This window comes from Polypterus senegalus, chromosome 1 (assembly GCF_016835505.1).
Source record: "Polypterus senegalus isolate Bchr_013 chromosome 1, ASM1683550v1, whole genome shotgun sequence".
NCBI classification, from domain to species: domain Eukaryota; kingdom Metazoa; phylum Chordata; class Cladistia; order Polypteriformes; family Polypteridae; genus Polypterus; species Polypterus senegalus.
In genome coordinates this window covers 16,255,952-16,283,059 of record NC_053154.1, presented here as the reverse complement: position 1 = coordinate 16,283,059, position 27,108 = coordinate 16,255,952, and the positions used below count along the sequence as shown (strand labels likewise).

Sequence of the window (27,108 nt, the reverse complement as noted above, 5' to 3'; positions counted from 1 at the left end):
AGTGAGGAGAGCTTTGTAGGAGAAACTTGTACCTTGAATCACACCAGCTGAACTTCTGTGACACGCGTGTAGCACATGGAAATAAAATGATATCAGCGGAGAGCAGATCAGACGGCCGGTCATCAGTGTGAGACACCGAGCCCACCCATACATATGGGTGAATTGTCGATGGCTATTTAATAGACAAATATTGTTGGTCTTCATGCATTTTAATCAGTTTCTAATATGTTTATAATGGTGTTTTAACTGAGAACTTGTCACAGCACTATACAAAAACAAACTGAATTGAATTATTACATAGTCTGTAAGCACTCAGCACAAAAGCATTAATAAAGACTGGACATGGAGTCCATATATCATAAACAACAACAATAAAGAGAACTTTTCATTTTTTTTATTTTAAGGCATTTTTTTTTAGTTTTTTGACATTTCAACAGAATTCAACATGCATTGACTTAGGTAATATGTAAAGTGTTAACTAGTTGCAGTTTACACGTTTAAATAATTTTTTCATATGAACCGGTTCGGAATGAATGATTTCCGTTGAATAATACTAATGGTAAATTTGAAGGGTATATTTCTACAAATTTCTTCAATACTTATGTATGTGTGTTTACAGGTATCTCCATGGGATCAATAAATTATTAGATCTATGTATTATATAGTGCTTTTCACATCTATGTAAATATATAAGGTCTTTAATAATTATTATATCTATCTGTCCATCTATCTATAATGCAGTGTCTTTCACATCCCTCTGTCTATCTGTTATACAGTGCCTTTCACGTCTACAGCATAAATGATCTATTTACGTACCGTAGATGTGAAAGGCACTATATAATAGATAGACAGAGGGATGTGAAAGACTGCATTATAGATAGATGGACAGATAGAAATAATAGATAATTATGAAAGACCTTATACTGTATATATTATATGTATCTGTCCATATCTATCTATCTATTATACAGTGTCTTTCACATCCCTTTGTCAATCTATTATATAGTGCCTTTCAGATATACAGTAAGTAAATATATACAAGGTCTTTACTAATAATCTATGTAAATATACAATGTCTTTCATAATTATCTATTTACATAGATGTGAAAGGCACTATATAATAGATAGATGGATGTGAAAGAGACTGCATTATAGATAGATGGACAGATGGATATAATATATATATAAGGCCTTTCATAATTATCTATTATATCTATCTGTACATCTATTATACAGTGCCTTTCACATCTACAGCATAAATGATCTATTTACAGTACAGACTGTAGATGTGAAAGGCACTGTATAATAGGTAGACAGAGGGATGTGAAAGACACTGCATTATAGATAGATGGACAGATAGAAATAATAGATAATTATGAAAGACCTCATACTGTATATATTATATGTATCTGTCCATCTATCTATTATGCAGTGTTTTCACATCCCTCTGTCTACCTATTATACAGTGCCTTTCACATCTACAGTCTGTAAATATATACAAGGTCTTTACAGATTATCTATGTAAATATAAAATGTCTTTCATAATTATCTATTTACACATATGGGAAGGGCACTATATAATAGATAAATAGATAGATGGATGTGAACGACACTGTATAATAGACAGATGAACAGATAGATATAATATATATAAGGCCTTTCATAATTATCTATTATATCTATCTGTACATCTATTATACAGTGCCTTTCACATCTACAGTATAAATGATATTTATATGACACTCTATAATAGATATACAAAGGGATGTGAACGACACTGTATAATAGACAGATGGACAGATGGATATAATAGATAATTATTAAAGGCCTTATTTATATTATATCTATCTGTACATCTATTATACAGTGCCTTTCACATCTACAGTATAAATGATATATTTACATACTGTAGATGTGAAGACACTCTATAATAGATATACAAAGGTATGTGAAAGACACTGCATTATAGATAGATGGACAGATAAATATAATAGATAATTATTAAAGGCCTTATTTATGTTATATCTATCTGTTCATCTATCTATTATACAGTGTCGTTCACATCCCGCTATCTAGTATATAGTGCCTTTCACATCTATTTACATAGATAATTATGAAAGACCTTGTATATATTTACATAGAGAATATATTTACAGTATATAGTAGATAGACAGAGGGATGTGAACGACACTGTATAATAGACAGATGGACAGATAGATAATAGATAATTATTAAAGGCCTTATTTATATTATATCTATCTGTTCATCTATCCATTATACAGTGTCGTTCACACCCCTCTATCTATCTATTATATAGTGCCTTTTACATCTATCTATTATAGAGTATCTATTGTACTAGGTTGTTGTACCGTGTTAGCCATTACGAATGTAGAGAAAAGCCAAGCAAAATGACGCCTTTTATTGGCTAACTAAAAAGATTACAATATGCAAGCTTTCGAGGCAACTCAGGCCCCTTCTTCAGGCAAGATGCTGGATTACATCTTGCCTGAAGAAGGGCCTGAGTTGCCTCGAAAGCTTGCATATTGTAATCTTTTTAGTTAGCCAATAAAAGAGTATCTATTGTATCTTTGTCTTATATGTAGATTTATAGGTGTGTGTACTTATTTAATTATTTATCTACCTATTTATGTATTTATTTATTGGAAGAGCTTCAGTAAAAAGCCAAATTTCCCCCTTGTTGACGAATATATTTCTTTCTGTCTATTATATAGTGCCTTTCACAACTGTCTATTATAGCGCGCCCATCTTTGTCTTATATGATTTAAAGGTGTGTGTGTATATATAAATATGTAATCACACATATAAAAACACATACAAAATCATATACCATACATGTTTGGTATATATCGAAAAAAATACAAAACTGTGTCCATGTGTGTATATGTGGATGTTGTGCTTAGTAACAGGATCAATGACACCAACTAAATATTATTTATTCCCCAAATTATTAACTCTCTCCAATCTGAAAGGATGAATCAACAGAGAACTAAATGTTTTATTTTGGAGCATACAGAGAAACCCCACAAATCTAATGAAATATCAGATAACTTATGAACTGAGGTGATGACATATTTGAAAGGTAAAACCTCTAAAAACAGCAGCTGTTTTAGACAGTTTTGGAATGAAAAGCCAGACAAAGGTGTGTCTGGGATGACAACTGCAGCACACAAAAAAAATTTGACATGTTAGGCATTTTTTGGTCTTTGTGTGTTTCATGAATCGTGTCCAAAAACATTAACAGAATAAAAATATTTAACATAGTTTTAGGAATAAAACCTTTTCTTTTTCTTTTGGATGACTGCAATACTTACTGCATTTGTTAACAAAAGAAATAAATAGAGAATGATGAAAATCTAATGACTCAAGCAATGTGTGTTCACAGCACAATTTTAAAGTGTATTACTAGCACTCATCAAAGCAGCATTTAAAAACAGCCAACTAAAATATAATGACAAAAGTGCAACCCATACCTATTTAGCAAAAAAAATAAAATAAAAAGTAAAGCATCACAAGGACTCCACTTACAGGAATGCTGCACATCCTTATATGTTTCTATCCCTTTTGTCAATAATTTAATATACTGAAACATAGTTACGGTGTGTATGTATAATTTTTAAAATAATCTGCACTCTTTGTGTGGTTACTTTAGAGATCCTCCATCAATGTCTCTCCTTAAATGTTTTCAATTGTGTCACAAGTCTAAATTCTGGTTTTAAAACATGCATTGAATTTTTTTGGTTCATTATATTAGTTTAGTGTGTATTTGGATTTTAGGAGACCCCAACTTGAGCAAAAACAGTATCTCTCACTGGGTAAAGTGTTTTAAATCAATAAAAATGAATTGAATAACTCATATACTGGTGGGAAATGGCTGAAAGTGTCACTCTGGTTAAATGGTCAGAACAAAGGATCTCAACAGTCCAGGCAGTAACCTGATCATTCACGCCGGATAGTGTATTAAAATGAACACAGACCCACATAAACCTGCATTATTATACTGCAAACTCGAGTGTGCATGGGGTGAATTACAAGACTTTATTTAAACAAGATAGGCGGCTTTCAGACCACTGCTCACTGTCACTTCAGTTCACGTCATTAATTAGGTGACAGACAGACAGACAGACGGCGAGATAGATTACTATTATAATGCCCAATACCATTGACACTTGATTAGTTATAGTACCTACCCTGTACTTGTGAAATATGACATTTGACATATGAACTTGACTAAAAAATTGACTTTAGATAAGCATGCTGAAATATAGCTATTCTTGATTAAATTTGTTGTGTTTGGTTATACTGTAAATAGCTTTTTACTAGCCATACTGAAAAGATAACATCGACATTGCTGGCACATCTTTGCTTATCTTTAAACTATTTGATTTATTTTTCAGCAGTGTATGTATATATGTATTGCAAAACCAACTCGTATGTTGAACAATTTTACATGAAGTAAGAAAAGTAATTGATATTTTTCTAAAATTACAGATTTAGAGATATGAAAAGCATTATATAAAAGACAGATAGACCCGAAAAACAATAGATAGATAGATAGATAGATAGATAGATAGATAGATAGATAGATAGATAGATAGATAGATAGAAACTATTATAATATCCACTACAAGTGACACTTATTTAGTTATAGTACCTACCCTGTACTTGTAAAATATGACATATGAACTTGACCAAAAAAGTTGATTTAATATTTTACACAGCAATCTACTTTAGATAAGCATGTTGAAATTTAACTATTCTTGAATACAACTGATGTGTACAGTTATACAACAAGTACCTTTTACTAGCCATACTAAATAAATAGCTTTGACATTGCTGGCACATCTTTGCCTATCTTTAAACTATTTGATTTATTTTACAGCAGTGTATGTATGTATGGCAAAACCAACCCATATGTTCAATAATTTTACATGAAAATGAAAAGTAATTGTTTTTTTTTTTTAATGGTAGATAGATAGATAGATAGATAAGGCACCATATGGTATAAAGATAAGAAAGGCACTATATCATAGATAGGTAAGAAAGACAGTATATAACAGATAAATATGAAGGAAACTGTGCAAGAGACAGAGAGATACAAAAGACACTATATAATTGACTGAGATATGAAAAGCATTATATGATGGACAGATAGATATGAAAAACAATAGATAGATAGATAGATAGATAGATAGATAGATAGATAGATAGATAGATAGATAGATAGAAACTATTATAATATCCACTACAAGTGACACTTATTTAGTTATAGTACCTACCCTGTACTTGTAAAATATGACATATGAACTTGACCAAAAAAGTTGATTTAATATTTTACACAGCAATCTACTTTAGATAAGCATGTTGAAATTTAACTATTCTTGAATACAACTGATGTGTACAGTTATACAACAAGTACCTTTTTACTAGCCATACTAAATAAATAGCTTTGACATTGCTGGCACATCTTTGCCTATCTTTAAACTATTTGATTTATTTTTCAGCAGTGTATGTATGTATGGCAAAACCAACCCATATGTTCAATAATTTTACATGAAAATGAAAGTAACTGATTTTTTTCTACAATGGTAGATAGATAGATAGATAGATAGATAGATAGATAGATAGATAGATAGATAGATAGATAGATAGATAAAAGCACCATATGGTATGAAGATAAGAAAGCCACTATATCATAGATAGGTAAGAAAGACAGTATATAACAGATAAATATGAAGGACACTGTGCAAGAGACAGAGAGATACAAAAGGCACTATATAATTGACTGAGATATGAAAAGCATTATATGATAGACAGATAGATATGAAAAACAATAGATAGATAGATAGATAGATAGATAGATAGATAGATAGATAGATAGAAAGATAGATAGATTTTACTTTTAGTATAGTCGGCAGGATTAGACAGATAGATAGATGGATAGATAGATAGATAGATAGATATGAAAGGTGCTAGATAGATAGATAGATAGATAGATAGATAGATAGATAGATAGATAGATAGATCCATTTCATGATAAAAATATTTTTTTTTAGAATGCAAGCCTTACACACTGACATATACAGTATTGGAACACATCATAGATCATAATTGTTATTTATAAACTTTATATCAATATTGTCTTTAAAAATTACAGAAACACACACACACCTTATTTATATATTACATATATATATACACACATATAATTACAATTATATATATATATATACATATATATAAATATATATAAAGCCATACACACAAGAACTCACAATATATATGTATCTATCTTTTATTACACAAATGTATCCATTTTTACTATATTCGTAAGCATATTTAATTTGCATGTGTATAAATGTAAGAATAAACTTTCATATATATGTGTATAAGTTTATGACACAGTTATATATTTGCTGTACAAACACACACACTCAAGACACACAGACGCATCTATCCCTGTCCCTGGGCATTTGGATTGTGTTTTGTTGCCAATCAGGGCACACTACTTTATATTAGACAAACAATTATTCTACTTTAATAAGAAGACAAGATAAACTTCCCATCTACACTTAGCACACACACACTCACACAGAGACAATCTGATATCTGTGTTTAGAATTTAAATGCATATTTTCCACATACTGTACATTTATACCCATTCTATATATGTACTTAAATACCTGTGTGTAAAATCTAAATGCAAATTTGTGTCTATTTCAACATATGTTTCCACATTCTGTGTATATACTGTATACTTAAATACTCTTATACTTATAATAAAAGTGTATAATAATATAATAATTATAATAAATAATATGTATATGTACAGTATACATAAACAGTGTATGACTTAAACAGAAACATGTCATTCAGGTTTCTTTTTTTTTATAAAATGATAAGCAATGCTGCCTAGGATATCTACCTTTATTTCCTATTACTGTACTTATAAAGTGACAGTTCCTCCTAATTGCATTGTGAACTAACTGTTTAGGTAAGATTTGATTTTGTAGTCATTTTATTTTAAGACTTACTCACCAAGTTCTTTATTATAGAAGACTAACCTGTCAGTACTGAGAAGATATAAATGATATTTTCATTGATGCTACATAGTTTTCATACATATTTCAGAAGGCTGAGCATTATTTTACTTTTTAATGAACAAATGTGAAGTGTGAGTAGTTTAAACACAGCTGGTTTCTTTACAATAGTTGTATTAGGAGAATTCACAACATGTAATTTTTTACCACATCCAAAATTTTATATGGATTTGAACACTGAAATTGAATATAAACCTGTGGTTTGTTTTCTGTCACTGGACAGAGCAAGATTACAGTGTGTGTGCTTTAAAGCTTCTCATGTATGACTCCGGAAAAAGAAAATCAAAATTCTGAAGAAAGAGCAAAGAGGCCTGTGGTGCAAAATATTCAGTACGGTCAACAAAATTAAATCTTTAATCTGAAATCTTTAACAAGTTTAATTTCCCTAATTACATTTAGACACAAGTATACTGTAAACACTGGACTAGTGAGACACAATAAAAATGAGGCAGCCTTTGCTATTTCAAGTCACAACAAATTGTACTGGAACATCACGTATCTTAACTACTTCATTTCCTAAAGTAGGCAAACGGTTTCTGATTGGGCTGAGTGGGTACAGACAATGGATGGGCAGATGTCAGTTTATGTATCTGTCTTTCAGTACACTAATGTATATATTTGGACCACAGGACAGCAAAGTTTTACAACAGAAATATATCTCCTCATTTATTTGTCTATTATAGAAACCTTCATATCAAACTGTTTGTGGCTGATGGTAACTCTTGGAAATTTATCTCATGCAACCAATTCGCATTTATCTATCTATCTGTCTATTATATAGTGCCTTTCACATATATCTATCTAGTGATTTGTCTATTATATAGTGCCTTATGTATTTATTTATCTTTCTGTCAATCTATCTATTATATCGTGCCTCATATATTAATCCATCTATCAGTCTATTGATCTGTCTATTATATAGTGCCTTATATATTTATCTCTCTGTTAATCTATCTATCTATTATATTGTGCCTTATATATTTATCTTTCTGCCAATCTATCTATTATATTGTGCCTTATATATTTATCTTTCCGTCAATCTATCTATTATATTGTGCCTTATATATTTATTTCTCTGTTGATCAATCTATCTATTATATTGTGCCTTATATATTTATCTTTCTGTCAATCTATCTATCTATTATATCGTGCCTTATATATTAATCCATCTATCTATCAGTCTATCGATCTGTCTATTATATAGTGCCCTATTTATCTATCTATTACATAGCACTTTTCATCTATCTGTCTCTCTATTGACAGAGCAAATGAAGTTTGTGTGAGCTCCTCAGACGTGTATTGTGACCCAACTGCTCAGGTAGGACATGGAGACATTTGATTTTAAGACGTTCCCACAAAGTTCTTTAATATATCATCTCTCAGTACTTAGAATATGCAGAACATACAATATATATTAACACTGATGCTCTACAGTTTTGATATATATTTTGATATATATATATATATATATCTTTTACATAGCTCCTTTCCTATCTATCTGTCTAACTTGCATGCAAAAAAGATGAGGTTAGAAGTAACTAGAATGATTATTTTCTGTTACAGCGGGAAAGAAACAGATTAAAAACTGCACTTGTCTTCCTATAAGGACTACCTGCAACGATGCTCTTCATCTATCCATCCATTTATGTTATATAGTGCCTGCCATGTCTCCCTGTTAATCTGTCTATCTATCACCTCTAAAACAAATAAAACGCAGAGAAGGACAATCTGCTTAAAAATAATGTTTGCATTTCAATCACCAATTACGCAAGCAGACTTTCAATTAAGATTCTTTACTTGAATGACTGTCCCTCCTATTTTGTTTTAACTAAACTGATAAGATCATAATATTGCACATTATTTTCTTTTAAATATGCCCACAAACAATAACCAACACTTTACATTCCAGCCGCCTTCTCAGAGCGACCCTGACAAATGCACCTTTTCTCATCCCATTTTCTCCCCACTTGTCTCTTCTTTATTCTGCTTTTACAAACCCAAATGAAACAATCTTAATGGTATTTGATATGTCTGGTTCGGCACTGTTAGCTTTTAAAAGTTTCCAATGGAATTTTCCCTCAAATTTTGACTTTTATTTCTAAATATCTCTAATAATCTATTGAATGCATCATCATCAAATAGATCTCACAAAACTATAAAAAATACATTTAAAATGACAAACTGAATTAACAACAATGACCAACCAAACAAACTCTGCACTCGACAACAACAACCACATTTATTTCTAGAGCACCATTTCATACAAATGATGGAGCTCAAAGTGCTTTACAAAATGAAGAAAGGAAACAAAGAAAAATATAAAAATAAGATTAGGCAAAGCTAAGTAACAAAGAATAAAGTACGATCCGAAGGCATGTCTTAGAGAACACATTGTTCAGAGCAAATCTAAATTGTTTGACAAACCAAATCTAAATTTTGAATGGGATAAACAACACAAAAAGAAGTTGTGCATTTGAAAATGTAGTTTCTTTTTTAGCTTTGCACATATATTATTAAGTTGGCATGGCCTATTGTGATGGCCTCCATTTAACTTGCCCAAATGCACATTCTGAACATCTATTACATTAAAGAAAATAAAGGAAATGAGGCAGGGGGAGTATCTGTGAATTACAAGAGGATGAAGGGCATGCAACAGCAATACAGTAAATCAGCAAAATAAAATAAATTCTTAGTGTCAGTAGGAATGGACTGAACAGGTCTGATAATGGATGGAATGCGAAATACATTATGATGCATTTATCTGCTTTAAGATATGTTACAGGCAATATTATACTGCTGAAATGTATGCAAACATATAGATAGATCAGACAGGCAAGGAAGGCCAGAAAAGGCAAGGCATGACAGACAGACAGACAAGCATAGACTCTGTACATAACAGATGGATGTGGAAAAGCATTATTTAATAAAACAAAAGATCAAAGGTGCTATATTATAGTCAGAAATGCACTATGTGAAAGATATATAGATATGCAAAGGCATTATATAATAGATATATGGACATGGAAAAAAAGAAAAAAGGTGCTATTTTATAGACTGAACTGCACTATATGATAGATAGATAGATAGATAGATAGATAGATAGATAGATAGATAGATAGATAGATGTGAAAAGCACTATATAATAGATAGATAGATAGATAGATAGATAGATAGATAGATAGATAGATAGATAGATGTGAAAGGCACTATATAATAGATAGATAGATAGATGTGAAAGGCACTATATAATAGATAGATAGATAGATAGATAGATAGATAGATAGATAGATGTTGAACTTTTATCCACTCACTAACACACGACCCCATCAGTTTCACATGGCCCTATGATAATAATATTATTGGCCGCAAACTCTCAGTCGGTCCTTTTATTTTCACAATGCTATTTTTTCCATTTTAAACTTATAAGGAATTAGTAGCCTGTGCTGGCAGCATCATGTCTAAGGCAGATTTCAACCCCACCGGGCCTAGTCCACTGCGTAACACACAACTATAATCATACAAGGCCATTTAATTGTTTCTAATTAACTAAACATGAACATTTTCACAATTTGGGAAGAAAACAGTGAAACCCATGTAAGCTCAAGTTGAACCCAGGCCCAAACGGAAACATGACAAATCAGGGTTAAATATTTCTGAAAAAAGAACATCTTGGTCGCATTCAATTGTTTGTTCCATTGTTTGTGTATTTTTTTCATTCACTTTTTCATTTTGTGTATATTCATTCTCTCATTTGAAAGCATTAAAGAGTCTAACAAACAGTAAATGTAACATAAAGAGTGCCACATTGACCACAGAAGTGTGAGTTTAAAATTCACAGTTGCATTATCCACAAAAGAGACAAAAGTGGATTCCCTAAGAATCATGCCTGTCGTCCATAAAACCAATAATGTCAGCATAGTTACAAAATACTTTTTTTTCCAGTTGCAAGCAAAAAGTGCCACAGCAATGTTGGCCACTCAGTTACAAGAGAGCAGCCCTCAAGGGGCCCTCGTCTTTATTTTTGGAGCTGCTGCGGTGCCCGTGGTAAGCAGGGGTTGGTTTGCTATTGAATGAAAAAAAATATTTGATGTATGTATGGAATACGGGCACCTTTGTGTATAGGGGGTATGTACCATAAGTGTGTGTGTGAGTTCATACGGGGGGTGTACGTTTGTGTTTGAGTACGTATATCGGGCTGCGTTAAGTTAGATATGTGTGTGTGTGTGTGTGTGAACATGTATGGATCTGCCTCCCTGTGTGACTTCATGTGGGGGATGTACACAATTACTTTTTCTGCTCCCATGTTCATATTATATTACAACAGAACCTGCTGTACCTTCTGTTCTGATGTGGACACCTCCACCACACTTTCCATTGACCTTTACTGTCTATAGACCCACGTGAACGTTCACTTTAGTGAGTTATCTTAGAATTTGATAGCAACACATTTAAATGCTTCTGCCAGAGTTTTGGCATTTTTATATGACTTATCCATCCATCCATTTTCGAAAACCTAGAGCAAGAATATGCCTTACTATGTGTTTGAATTATTATGTACTTCCTCTGTCCATCCATCCATTTCTTAACCTACTGTACTTCCAGAGCTGTGGGTCACTGGGAGACCTGTGCTTATCCAGCAGCATTACTTGTAAGGTATGAGCAAGTATTGGATGGGGCACCAGAAACTTTAACTCAGCCTTTTAATTTGTGTTACACTTAATCCACATGTCTACATTGGTTTCCTCCCAGAGTTATGTTAATTGGCTACACTAAGTTAGCCCTAGCGTGTGGTTGTGGAGTGTGTGAGTGTGTTTTGTGTGTGTGTGTTTGCCCCGGCGATGAACTGGCATCCTGTCCAGGGATTATTCCTGCACCCTTTTCTAGCTGGGACAGGCTCCAGACCCCCAAGTGACCCTGATTAGAACTAAGTGGGTTAGAAAATGAAATGGCATGACTTAGTCATATTCAGAATAGTGACAATGCAGAGTTTATATACATGGAAAAAACAATCAAACGCTCTCAGACTTAATTAATACAATTCACGGTCACAGGTGGCATTGGGCACAAGGCTGGAAACAATCCTGGAAGGGACTGCATTCCACTGCAGACAATACATACCAGTTTATATACGCATAATTAAAATATATTGTGTATATATCTTATGGTCTATATTCAGATCATTTTAAAAATGATATAAAATCCTAAGCCTAAAAGTGCAACGCTTTTCTGCAATGATTTCATGTGACCTTTTTATGTGACATTTTTTGTCACATTTTAAATCGGGCTTATTTTATATATATGTGTAGTATCATTCTTTTCAGAATGTATTGAACTTTAAGATAGATAGATAGATATGAAAGGCACTATATAATAGATAGATAGATAGATAGATAGATAGATAGATAGATAGATAGATAGATAGATAGATAGATAGATATGAAAGGCACTATATAATAGATAGATAGATAGATAGATAGATAGATAGATAGATAGATAGATAGATAGATAGATAGATAGATACTTTATTAATCCTAAGGGGAAATTCACAGACTTTAATGTGATGTTGTTAGATTTCCAGATTCTTATTCCATTTTTAAATTATAAACTAAAATATCAAGAAAGTCGTGGTTTATAAGAATGTCAGTTAAAACGAATGGATCGTTTATTTAGTCTCTCGAGCATAGTGGACCTGAGTTTAACCGGAATACTCCAATCTGTAAGAGAGTAAATATTTTAATCTCATTTTTTACTCTGTTAAATAATAATTAGGTTTTCTTTTACATATTTATAGAATTTCATGATTTTGACTCCAATAAATAATATTTTTTTCTTTTGTACATTTACTGATTTCACTTAAACTCTGGCCGCAACTGGGGGTGGTTGGGCACACATATACATACACACACAAACACACATATATAAATATAAATATATATATATATATATATATATATATATATATATATATATATATATATATATATATATATAAATACAGTATATATTTTATGCATGCTGATGTAGACAAGTATGTATTGCCTGCAGTGGACTGCAGATTGTTCTCTGCCTCGTGCCCAGTGCCACCAATATAGACTGAGGCCCCCCATGTGTGCATAGTGTGAATGCCAACCATTCTAATTTGTGTTCAGTTTTTCACTGATCTTACTGGTCTGTTACTTGAGACCCAAGAACCAACAAGATTCTAATGGCAGGCCTGTTTCATTAGTATGACTTACCTAAAAAGTCTTGAATGTGCTACATCTTCGTGAGCAAAAACGAAAATAAAAGTCAGGTGTGCACATCTGAAAAGTGATGACTGGTCAAAAAAAAAATAAAAAATGACCACATCATTTACAACGAAAAAAAGGCCAATTAGAATAATCGGCTCCTTGTGCTTTAACTTTTAGTGTTTTGTGAATAGTTAAACAGCCTCAGGCACATGTGGTTTGTTGGTCACTTTGGAAAAACAAAGTAAAAATTCTAAATCTAAGAAAAATACTCCAAACTGCAATAATCACAACATTTATTTCTACAGCACATTGCAATGCACAGGTTGTAGCTCAAAGTGTTTTACAGCATGCCAAAGAAATAGTTCCAAGAAAAGAAAAAAATTTAAATCAGGTATGTGTAATAATAAATAAAGAGTGAAAATAAATCAATATGGACTTACATTTATTGGATATATAATTAGTAGACAGGGAGAGTCCTTGTATGTGCTATCACTTTTTTAAGTCTCTAAGAGGAGTCCGACGATACCTCAGATGACATTTATTGAAATGAAAAATTTTAATTCAAACAAAATAAAATACTTGGGTAAAAAAAAATACTATTTTAATTTATGACCACATTGAAAAGAAAAGCCTTTCAAATAGTTGTGTTTTATGTTTTGTTTTTTTTTACGAGTAGCTTCCAAATACATGCTTTCTTGGCTCACTTATTTCAGTATATCAAAGGAATTATGTGGTAGATTTTTTTTCAGTTCATTTAATTTTCATATAATGTACTTACATGTGCTATGCACTTTTACAAACGCAGCACAATTAATGCAACATACATATAGTATCATTATTATAAAATATGAAATTACATCTATTAAAGCTCATAGACCTCTATGCATCACATTCACAGAAGTAGACAAAGATTATGTGGTCACTGTTTTAAAATAGTATCTTCAGCACTTTCTAAATATTAATATACTTTCCTTTTTTCAATTAGATGATTCTAATCTTGTTTAAACCCCTTTTGCATGTCAATAAGTTAAGCTGGCTGTACCCCAAAGTAACAACTACAGTGCTCAATGCTCCGACATTTTATAATTAATTCTTTAAGTCATGGTGTGTTTCCAGTCTCATTGTTACACACAAAACTAGACTGTCTGACTACAAAACAATTAATAAAAAAAAAAAATATATATATATATAAATACAAAACCATCCATCCATACATTATTGATCCCACTTATTCCAGTTCAGGGGTGTGGGAATACACAAGCCAGTGGTAAGAAAATAAACATTTTAATATGTGTGCGTGTGTTTGGACGACTGACGATTGTAACTTCAACGAGTGAGTGTGGATGGGTGTGCGCGTGACAGAGTGGGGCTGCCAGCATGGGCTTCGGCCCCCGATGACACTGAATTGGATTAAGCAGGTTTGAAAATGGTATATTTTGGTAATAACATTTATGCCAAGTGGTGTAGGGCCAGAGTAACCAAAATCATCACAGATTCCTCCCGCCCCAGTAATGGACTGTAGCACCTGCAGAAATCAGACATACAGCTCAGCAGTCTTCAGGCCAAAAAAAAGAGACCGTCTACCGTCAGGCCATAAGGCTTTTCAATCAGGACATGTCCCGCAACCTCTTTTGAGCATTACTTACACACTGGTCTCATTTGGTTACACTCCTGCCTCAGATCTGTCATTTTTTAAATAGATTTATATACACAGGCATATATATTATACAGTATATCTATACATATATATCATATACAGTACACATATATCTATATATCTGTATATAGGGTGGTCCAGATCTAATTATGCAATTTTCATTATGCTATAACAACGTGCAAAGCAGGATGTTGGAGGAATTTGGACCGCCTGCAGTGCATAGGAACACGATCTCCCAAATCAACGAAATGTTTGACCGGACAGGCAGCGCCAATCACCCAAAATTGTATTGTTTTCCTGCAATGCATTAAGAGTTGCATAATTAGATCTGGACCACCCTGTATATATATATATATATATATATATGTATGTGTATAGATATATATATATATGTATGTGTATATATATATATATATATATATATATATATATATATATATATATATATATATGTATGTGTATATATATATATACACATATATCTATCCATACTCCAGCAGCAGCATACATAAAGAACAATATTAAATTAAAGAGTGATAAAAGTGCAGGTATAACAGAAAAGAAAGTGATAGGAGCGATCGGTAAAATAGAGAAAAACGTAGAAAAATAAAGTCATACATGGAGCTGCTGGAAAGGCTGCCACTATATATCTATCTATATATATCTATATATATATATATATATATTTATATCTATATATATCTCTATATAATACATAATAACTATATAATAACTATTCACAGTGGCTCCAAAATCCGTACTGACCCCAGCTCTCTCTTCTGTTTCTTTTTCCGGTTTCTTTGTGGTGGCGGCCTGTGCCTCCACCACCTACTCAAAGCATCATGATGCACCAACATTGATGGACTGAAAGCCAGAAGTCTATGTGACCATCATCATCAGGTCCTTCCACGAGAACCCTAAATACAAAGAGGACTGTTTGATTTATTTTAGGTATATTCCCCAGAGGGGACTGGGTGGTCTCTTGGTCTGGAACCCCTACATTTTTTTTTTCTCCAGCCTTTGGAGTTTTTTTTTTTTTTTGTTTTTTCTGTCCAACCTGGCCATCGGACCTTACTTATTCTATGTTAATTAATGTTGACTTATTTTATTTTCTTATTGTGTCTTCTATTTTTTATTCTTTATTTTGTAAAGCACTTTGAGCTACATTTTTTTGTATGAAAATGTGCTATATAAATAAATGTTGATTGATTGATTATATCTATATATATATATCTATATATTTATATCTATATCTATATCTATATCTATCTATATATACTCACACAGGCATACACACACATACACACACAGGTATATTTTCTTCTTTTAAAGTCTGAATCACAATCTGATTATTTGTTGGTTACCTACCAGGTAACACATGCACACATTATATATATATTTACTGTAATACATATAATATATATAACATGTACAGTATATGTCTATTATGTATATTCCTTACACCGACCTGCAGCAGCGAGCACATGACACCCGTCCTGCTGCGCCTGCATTGCCTCCCTGTGTCTTACAGGATGGAGTATAAAATTCTACTACTAACCTGTAAGTCCACAAATGGTCTTGTGCCGGACTACATCACCATCCCTCTCCTTCCTGTCCACCTACTAAGGTCCACTGATTCTAGGACTCTCGTCGTGCCCCAAACTCACCTGCGTGCTATGGGTGGCAGAGCCTGCAGCTCTATATAGCGCCCAGACGTTGAAACGACCTCCCTAAATTAATGAGATCGGCCGACTCAATTCATTCTTTCAAACAACAACTTCAAACTAATCTTTTCCGGAAGGCCCCCTGACTTTCTACTTACCCTTTGTTCAGATGGCCAGGAATATTTGTGCTTGGGTCACAAATTTGGGGTTTTCTTATAGTATTGAGATTTTTGTGTTTTATTCTGGTTTATTATCACTTATTCTATTTCAATGCTTTGTATACACTGCATCTTTATTTAGTATTTATTTCTGTGAAGCGTTTTGAACATGGTGAAGATGCTACATAAATAAAATGCATTATTAATATTTTGCCACTATATGTTACACCTTCTATTTTGTTCATTTATAAAAAAACGACACAATTTAAAATTGAAGTGGTTTCCATTTAGCTGTATTATATTTAAAATATAACATGTTCTCTTTAGTCTTAGCTGCTTTCCTATTTTTCTCTATATTTCATTTCTTTTTATTCACTTTTGCATAATCTGAGTAGTGAACCAGGCTGACATCCACTGCAGGTTGCACAAATGTGCATGTGACAAATAAAGAAATCTTGAATCATGAATGTGTACAAAAAAATGAAAAATAAAGAGTACCACCAAAGTAAAAAAAAAAGAAGAAGAATCGTTTTTTGTTAAAAAATCTACGTGACAGACTTAAAGTGAAGTGAAGTCGATTCATTTACAAAAATGTTAACTAGTGATGCACTCTGCTAAGGGCGCTATATCAGATAAAGATCGATTAGTTAAAATACACAAATAAAAATATCACCTCTGAAACAATTATGTTGATAAAGACGCACATATTCATGGCTTATCTTTTGAATCACTTGGCTTCAGAAACTGGAAAAGTGGGGTCGTTTTAATAAAATCGTATCATTCCTCAGCCTCATTTTTCTGTTAAATGTCCCTTTTCAGTACTCAATGAAGGCAGACAATATGGCATAGTGGCTAATGCCAGGTTAAGTTTTTGCCTCTCACAACCTGTGTGACCCCCAGCAAGAAGCTTAACCTGCTATTCAGCAACTGTAAAAGAAACCTTTAAACAGTTGTACGTGGATTGGCCTTGGAAAAAGCGGTCACATAAATGAATAATAATATTTTTCACTCATAGGGTATTGAAGCCTGACAGCATCATGAGGACGGTAAGATGGTGAGAGGGACTGGCCACCATAGGATACGCACAAAACAAACCCATAAGCACTCGTGTTGATTCAGCTCAGAGTCCTCATTTAACCCAACAGAATATCTTTTAAATGTAAATAGTAAGTGGCGTGACCAGAGATCAGTCATTTAGGCAGGAATAGAACGTAAAAATAAAGCACAGACAGTGACCAAGCTGGCAACTGAACACCTGTCAGTGAAGAGCATTGAACAAATGTGCCACCATGTTGCTATAATATTAAGCAAATATAATTCAAATTTGTATTGTGAATCGTATTTTTTGGGATGCAAGATTTAAAGAGTACCAGCCTGAGCCTAAACTGTGTTGTGTATTGTTAGCAATATGGTGCTTTATATAAGTAGCATTGAAAATGTTAGCTGACATTACCTAACTACAGGGTCCTCGCCTTATTAGATTATAAACAAGGTCATTTTCAGTTTTGTTTTTAGTGGATCTTTTGTCTAAGTCAGCCATCCTTTTGTCTTTCTGAGGATGAGACTTAGAGTTTTGAAGAGAAGAGGCCATTCAGGCCATCACACAGTAGCTATTCAAGTTCTATTCACACAGGCAATAGTGAAGGTCCTCAAGATGCTACTTTCAACATACATGACTAGACACCTCGTTCCACGTATCCACGGTTACCTTTGTGAAAAAGTCCTTCCTAATATTTGTGTGACTTTTACCTTTAACCATATGGCATTGGTGTGCCTATACCTTTGACAGGAAAAGTTTAACAGCTGGCAGCTTCTTTACTTGCTTTTCGTCATCCTGAACTGAATAAGCACCCTCAATTTGAAAATGAGATGGGTGGCTGGATCTGGCAGGAGCCTCCTCTGGCTCAGTTTGCCTATACTTTGGTCGCCCCTCATCGCTTAGATGCTGCCATCCTGCAATTACATAGCGACTCTTTTCTGGACTCTGTCTAGCCTAATCTATACTCTGAAGAACACAATTGTGTCCACTGGCACAGATGTGGCCTCACAAGTGTATTACACTGCATTACATGGCATTGTATCTATGCTGGTGGGGCCTGTGACATACCAGGGACTAGCCTGGGGCTGCGATCTGCCTGACATGCTGTGCAACAGTGATTGGCTCGTCAAGAATTTGGAACTTAATCCAGTGGTTCTGAGAATGTTCTATATACAGTATTTGTGCATCATGCACAGTACACTAGAAACACGATTCTTGACTTACAAACATACAATGTGACCCTAAATTAGGTTATGCCTGTCTGAGAATGTTACGCTATCTAACAGCTTTTTCACATTTCTATCTATCTGTTATATAGTGCCTTTGTTGGGCTTTCATATGTATCTTTCCATGATATATTGCCTTTGTTATGTATGTGCAGTATGTAATTCAGTATCTTTCATATTTATCTGTCTTTCACAAAGAATAACATCGATGTATAATATAGTGGCTTTTGTATTTGTCTGATCATGATATACTGCCTTTCCGATGCATGTATACTAAATGCCTATTCTATATCTCTGTCTATCAATAATGTAATGCCTTTCATATACAGTATATCTGTCTTTTATCAATAATAAAATGCTTTTCATAGCTATCTATAATATAGTGAATTTTATATTTTTATCTAGCCATGATATATTTTGTTACTATGTCCAGTATATATGTACAGTATACTACACAATACACTGCACTTGTAATTCTCTGTCTATCAATAATGTAATCCCTTTCATATCTATAATACAATGCCATTCATATTATTCTGTCTTTTATTAAAAATGCCTTTCATATCTATCTATAAAACCGTGGATTTCATATTTTCTCTACTATATATGTATATACAGTATGTGTCCATAATATAATGCCATTTGTATTAATCTTTTATAAATAATATAATACCTCTGATATCTATGTATAATATGGTGGCTTTTATACTTATCTGCCTATGATTAATTGCCTTTGTTATATAAAGTATATACTGTACCTATGCATATATAATACATTATATTGTTATATGTATTTTATCAATATCAAGTGGATTTTATATTTATCTATCCATGATATTTTGCCTTTCTTATGTAAATACGCATGCACAGTATGTATCTATAATAAAGCACCTTTCATATTTATATTTTCATTTTAAGAATATAATGCCTTTCATATGCATCTATAATAAAGTTGTTTTTGTATTTATCTAACCAAAGTATACTCCTATTTACATATCTATAGTACAGTGCCTTTTCTATTTATCTGTCTATCTGTAATGTAATACTTTTCGTATCTATCTATAATATAGTGGCTTTTTTATTTATCTAGCCATAATATATTGTCTTTCCTGTGTATGTATCTATAATACAGTGTCTTTCATATCTCTCTATAATACAGTGCCTTTCATATTTATCTTTATATTAAGAATTTAATACTTTTCATATATATCTATAACATAGTGGCTTTTTTATTTATCTAAACATAATATATTGTCTTTCCTATGTCTGTATCTATAGTATAGTGTTTTTTTATATTTATCTATCAATAATATAATGCCTGTCATATCTATCTATAATATAGTGGCTTTCATATTTATGAGTCTATGAAGAAAACAAAACCTGTCATTATCTATCTGTAACACTGTAGCTTTCATATTTAAATAGCCAAGTTATATTGTCTTTCCAATGTATAGATCTATAATGCAGTGCCTATGGTATTCACCTGTCTATAAAGATATAATGCCTTTCATATCACTCTATAAAACAGTGGCTTTCAGATTTATCTATCCATCATATTTCACCTTGCTTATGTATGTATGAACAGCAGGTATCTATAATACAGTGCCTTTTCTATTTATCTATTAATAATATAATACCTTTCATATCTATCTATAATATAGTAGTTTTCATATTTATGAGTCTAGAAAGAATACAAAATCTTTCATTATCTATCTGTAACACAGTAGCTTTCATATTTACTTAGTCATGATATATTTTCTTTCCAATGAATACAACTGTAATACAGTGCCTTTGATATTCACCTGTCTATAACAATACAATGCTTTTCATATCTAGCTATAATGCAGTGCTTTTTTATATATGTGTCTATACTGTACTATGGTGCCTTTCATATCACTCTATAATACAAACCCTACTTTCTCCTCTATAATACAGTGGCTTTCATATTTACCTATCCATCATATTTTGCCTTTCTTATGTATGTATAAACCGTAAGTATCTATAATACAGTGCCTTTTCTATTTATCTGTATATTAAGAATATAATACCTTTCATATCTATCTATAATATTGGTGGGTTTCGTATTTATCTAGACATAATATATTGTCTTTCCTATGTATGTATCTATAATACAGTGTATTTCATATTTATCTATCAATAAAATAGTATCTTTCATAATTATCTACTAATAATATAATGCCTGTCATATCTATCTATAATATAGTGGTTTTCATATTTACTGTATGAGCCTAGAAAGAATACAAAATCTTGCATTATCTATCTGTAATACAGTAGCTTTCATATTTACTTAGTCATGATATATTTTCTTTCCAATGTATACAACTATAATACAGTGCCTTTGATATTCATCTGTCTATAACAATATAACACCTTTCATATCTAGTTATAATATATTTTTTTTATATGTTTTATATATGCGTCTATAACATGGTATCTTTTGTATCACTCTATAATATAGTGGCTTTCATATTTACCTATCCATCATATTTTGCCTTTCTTATGTATGTACGAACAGTAGGCATCTATTATACAGTGTCTTTTCTATTTAACTGTATATTAAGAATATAATACCTTTCATATCAATCTATAATATTGGTGGGTTTCGTATTTATCTAGCCATAATATATTGTCTTTCCTATGTATGTATCTATAATACAGTACCTTTCATATTTATCTATTACTAGAGTGTTATACCATGTTAGCCATTATGAATGTTTCGAAAAGTCAAGCAAAATGACACCTGTTTTATTGACATCTCGCCTGAAGAAGGGCCCTGAGTTGCCTCAAAAGCTTGCATATTGTAATCTTTTTAGTTAGCCAATAAAAGGTGTCATTTAGCTTGACTTTTCACTATATTTATCTAGCAATAATATACTGCCTTTCATATGAATGTATTTATAATAGAGTGTCTTTCACATTTATCTATCAATAATATAATGCCTTTCATATGAATGTATCTTTAATAAAGTGTCTTTCAAATTTATCTATCAATAATATAATGCCATTCATATGAATGTATCTTTAATAAAGTGTCTTTCACATTTATCTATCAATAATATAATGCCTTTCATATGAATGTATCTTTAATAGATAGATAGATAGATAGATACTTTATTTCACATTTATCTATCAATAATATAATGCCTTTCATATGAGTGTATCTTTAATAAAGTGTCTTTCACATTTATCTATCAATAATAGTTAGGATGTAGCAGGTTGGATAATGGATGGATGGTTAATACAATGCCGTTCATATCTATCTATAATATAGTGACTTTCATATTTACCTATCAATAATACAATGCCGTTCATATCTATCTATAATATAGTGACTTTCATATTTACCTATCAATAATACAATGCCGTTCATATATATCTATAATATAGTGACTTTCATATTTACCTATCAATAATACAATGCCATTCATATCTATCTATAATATGGTTGCTTTCACATTTATTAGTCTAGGAAGAATACAAAACCTTTCACTGTCCATCTATAACACAGTAGCCTTCATATTTACCCAGCCAGTTTATATTGTCTTTCCAGTGTACAGCTCCATAATACAGTACCAATGGTATTCACTTGTCTTTAAAGATATAACGCCTTTCAAATCTAGCTATAATACAGTGTTTTTTTACATTTATCTAACCATCGTGTGTTGCCTTTTCCGTGTATGTATGAATCTATCTAACTATATTACAGTGCCTTTCACCTCCATCACCCTGAAAAATGCCTCTTGTTTCGATCTCCTAATGCATTTACTGTTTTAAAGAAAGTTTACAAACTAAAGCAGACACTTCCACAATGCTTCGTTCATTTTCCTCAGATATATTTTTAACTAAATACAAGAAGGCAAACGTTTTGCGAAGAAAGGTCCCCTCACCTGCTTTCGCGTTGTGTTTCGGGGTCTCCCCTGGCTCTTCACATGTCCTCGCACTCAGCGGCCGGGTGGGCCTCTGTATTCACCTAAAGGAGAGAAAAAAAAAACAGGAGAGTCAAGAAATCGGTCAGAATGACGCAGCTAGGCGACAGGTTGTTCACAGCTTTTTTAAAATAGATATAAAAACGAAATGTAGGGTTTGTAAGGGTCTCGTCCACGTCCTGCGAGGGATTAAAAACGACCTGCTTTGCAACACAATTTATTTATATAGCACATTTTCATACAAATAATGTAGCAATGGGCAGTGTACGGAGCCCCCCCACCGTTCCCTTTAATGTCTCTGCCGCAGGTCACGTCACTATCAGGATGTAACAGCGCAACACACCTGTTCAAAACTTTGACTCCCGAAGTACCAAAGTTAAAGTTTGGACATTTTCGATTTGTGATTCATTAAATAAAGGCCTACCAATCCAGTGTGGGGGCTGCCCGTATCCTGCAGCAGCCCACCTCAGTATCTTCTCGTCTGCCGCTCCACGGCCCTGCTTTGGGACGCCAGTGAAACTTGGATTTGCAGTACGTTGGGTGTTTCGGTAAGTTCATCTACTTAAAAATTGAAATCAGCAGGCCACAGAAATGCACCTCAGTTTGTCCCCTGGAAACTAAAACGTGTTCATTTCTGTGAACTGACCAGGACTCGAATTCGAAACTGGAATTCTCGGTCACCGGCCGTTCTGGTTTGCTGGGTGCATCTGTAATGACACGCAATCCGTGTGGCGAGGCGCCTAAATAAATGTCATCTCAGGGCCGTGTCCTCGACAAGGGTCAGTAAGGGACAGGCCATGTACCAGTTATTTATGCAATATCAAATCACACTGCAAACCCTGGATTTAGACATGGCGTACTGTAAAAGGACGTGTGTTGGCGAGGTCACCATTCAAATTTTGGGACAGAAGCTTCTGAAAACGGACAGCAGAGTGAACGTTGGTAAAACATGGCAAGTAATCAAAATGACCTGTAAACCTATCTAGGATCACTAACACTATAAGAAAAAGAAAAGACGAGTGTAACGGGTAAGGGATTGAGGAAACACGTTTGTCCGGCCTGCCATTCAAGATTAACTGTGTACGTCATGACGCTCAGCACACAGTCACTTGAATGAGAGGAACTGCCACACTCGGCCTGCTCGGGGTTCCCGTTAGACTTTTCGCTTTAAGGATCCCACATTTGAGACTCGCTCCTGCGATGTCAACGGGACTCAGACTAGAGGTAACAACTTTAAAAAAAGAACCACATGCATGAAAACAGACGAAGCGGGCACTTTAAGCTTTAACCCCGTCCACGCTTTGAGTCAGGCTTGTCTGAAGGAGTCGGTGCTGGCTGGCTAGACTTGAATTGCGCAGGTGCAGAAAGTGAAGAGCTCCCGCTTGAAACTTCACGAGGTCCACTGTGGGCATTTGCTCAAACTATACTGTATGGGCTTCTCCAGTTTTTCAGAAAAGCAAACTATTGGCACTATATTGGAATCACTAACATTTCCAAGACTCGCTCACTCAGTTTTTGGCCATGTTAGAGAGATGATATTAGTGCTTTGAATATTTTTAAAGGACAAACCTGCAGCAAACACATACAATGTGCAGAATTAGCTCTTTACCTGATTTATGACAAAACACTTTTACTAGTGTTAAATGATCACTTACAGTGTTGAAGTTACCCTTCAAAATGTGTATACAGAAGCACTGTTTTCATAATTATGATTTAAGTATTGGTTTAATGCTGATGATTTAGTGGTTTTAGAAAATTCCAAACACTCCATGAAAATCTACAGTGCGCCGTATGTCTATTTACATACATACATACATGTGTGTTTAGTGGTAAACTGATAGATAGAAACTTTATTAATCCTGAAGGAAATGGCAGGTTTACAGCAGCAGACAAAAAAGGTACACATATAGATATAACACAAATTACAATAATCTTAAGTATGTCAACAAGGACCAAATGCACATATAACAAGAATTATCTATAAGTAGATTAACAAAGTGTAGGTATTTAGTAATTGTGGACTGATTAGAATTGCACACACTTATCAGCTACAATTTCACAATACAGGACGTCAGTCATTGGCACAGTAGTGTATATATAGACCCTAACTTATGAGAACGTGAAAGTTCACTCAGTCAAGGTGAGATACCGTCTAGACAGTCAGTCAGTATGTCACCTTGACTGAGTGAACTCTCACATTCTCATAGGTTAGGTTTTATATATACAGAATATATTGTACAGAACATATTCAATATGTAGCATTGTGACCTTCACCAGGAAAAGCAAATGAGAAAATGAGATGATGAAATGATATATATATATATATATATAGCCTTCTGGAATAACTAAACTTTAAAATTCTCATGTTAGGTTTTACTGTTTATGTAATATATATATATATATATATATATATATATAGAGAGAGAGAGAGAGAGAGAGAGAGAGAGAGAGAGAGACAGAAACTAATACATATATATTATATATGTGTATATATATATATATATATATAGAGAGAGAGAGAGACAGAAACTAATATATATATTATATATATGTATATATGTCTGTATATCTATATATATATATATATAGAGAGAGAGAGACACACACAGAAACTAATACATATATATATTATATATGTGTATATATATATATAGAGAGAGAGCAAGACAGACAGACAAAACTAATATAGATATATATGAGTAATATATATATATATATCCTATTTAACTAAGTGAGCTTTTGTATTTTTTGAGTCTATATATATATATATATATATATATACAGAGAGAGAGAGACTCTGTACACTCTCTCTCTCTCTCTCTCTTTCTCTCTCTCTCTCTCTATATATATATACACACACATATATCACCTCCTTATCTTCTCATAAATTCTCAAAAGTTGGGTTCCACATAAAGTATACATAAAGCTTAACTAATAATATATTTGTGTGTGTGCCCAAATCTCTGAGATCATTGACTAAGTGAGCTTTTAAATTCTCATACGTTAGGTTCAGTCCTAATGCTTTTTTATTCCTGCTTTATGCTCGTCCAAGAACACATATTTAAAAATGACTAAAACACGACCTGCTTACATTTTTCAGCATTTGCTGTTTTCTATGATGTACTCACCTTGATAATGAGCAAAACAAACTGTTTCAAAATTTCTCCTAAATGAAGCGTAGACCTAAAGATTTCTGCAGGACTATTAGACCAGTTAAAAGCAGTGAGCCCAGTTTCCTAAATTCTCACAAATTCTGCACTCTTGACTAATTTTTGCTCCTGTTTTATGCTGTGCAGATATACTTAAGAATGGACATGTTGAAGTATCTCAACAATGGCCTGATTGAGGTTTGCAAATTCTTATTAATTGCTGCCTTTGTGATGTTTGCTGCTTTTTTGACATTGCAACGTGTACTGATCATGAAAATGACTGAAATGAACAGTTTAGAAAATAATTAATTACCTTTATTTATTACTCTTATAAACAGTGTGATTACTATACTAATCTTTAAAATGAGCAGAGTTTAGAAAATGCTTGTAAATGAAGTAGTCTTAAAGGGTTTTTGCTACTTTTTATATGATATATGATCTATAAAATGCTACTTTTAAATACAGTATAATGGATAGACTGATGTTCAGAATAAGCAGTTTTGAAAATACTCCTAAATGAAGCAATCTGAGTGATATTTGCTACTTTTTATTTGTGATATTATCTTAAAAATTGCCTAAATGATAAAGTATTAGAAATTCTAACATATTAAGTACCTCTTTAAACATTGTTGTTGCTTTTCTATACTGTATATTATTTTACAAGAACAGATATTTTACATTATCGGATCAGTAACAAAAAATGAGGTTCAGAAATTCTCCTACGTCATAAATGTTATTTGCTCCTGTTTTTACAAGAACGTATTTTTGGAACGGACATCTTGTGTTCCCTCCAAAACAACAATTAATGGGCAAACTGGGTATTGAAAATTGCCATAAATAAAGCACCCTCCTAATGATTTTTGCCACTTTCTTATACTGTATGTTACATGCATGAACATACAGTGTCTCCAAAGTGGCCT

The 27,108-nt window shown here is 32.8% G+C and overlaps 2 long non-coding RNA genes across 2 annotated transcripts in view; one reads left to right on the top strand and one right to left on the bottom strand.

The window, feature by feature from the left end:
- The window catches only part of LOC120523175, a 224,339-nt gene that overhangs the window by 136,933 nt on the left and 60,298 nt on the right, over positions 1 to 27,108 (bottom strand). The window contains exon 3 of the long non-coding RNA XR_005632564.1: positions 23,001 to 23,083. This is a non-coding gene — a long non-coding RNA (uncharacterized LOC120523175). The remainder of the gene's footprint in view (positions 1 to 23,000; positions 23,084 to 27,108) is intronic.
- LOC120523180 overlaps positions 23,487 to 27,108 on the top strand; it is a 34,883-nt gene continuing 31,261 nt past the window's right edge. The window contains exon 1 of the long non-coding RNA XR_005632565.1: positions 23,487 to 23,587. This is a non-coding gene — a long non-coding RNA (uncharacterized LOC120523180). The remainder of the gene's footprint in view (positions 23,588 to 27,108) is intronic.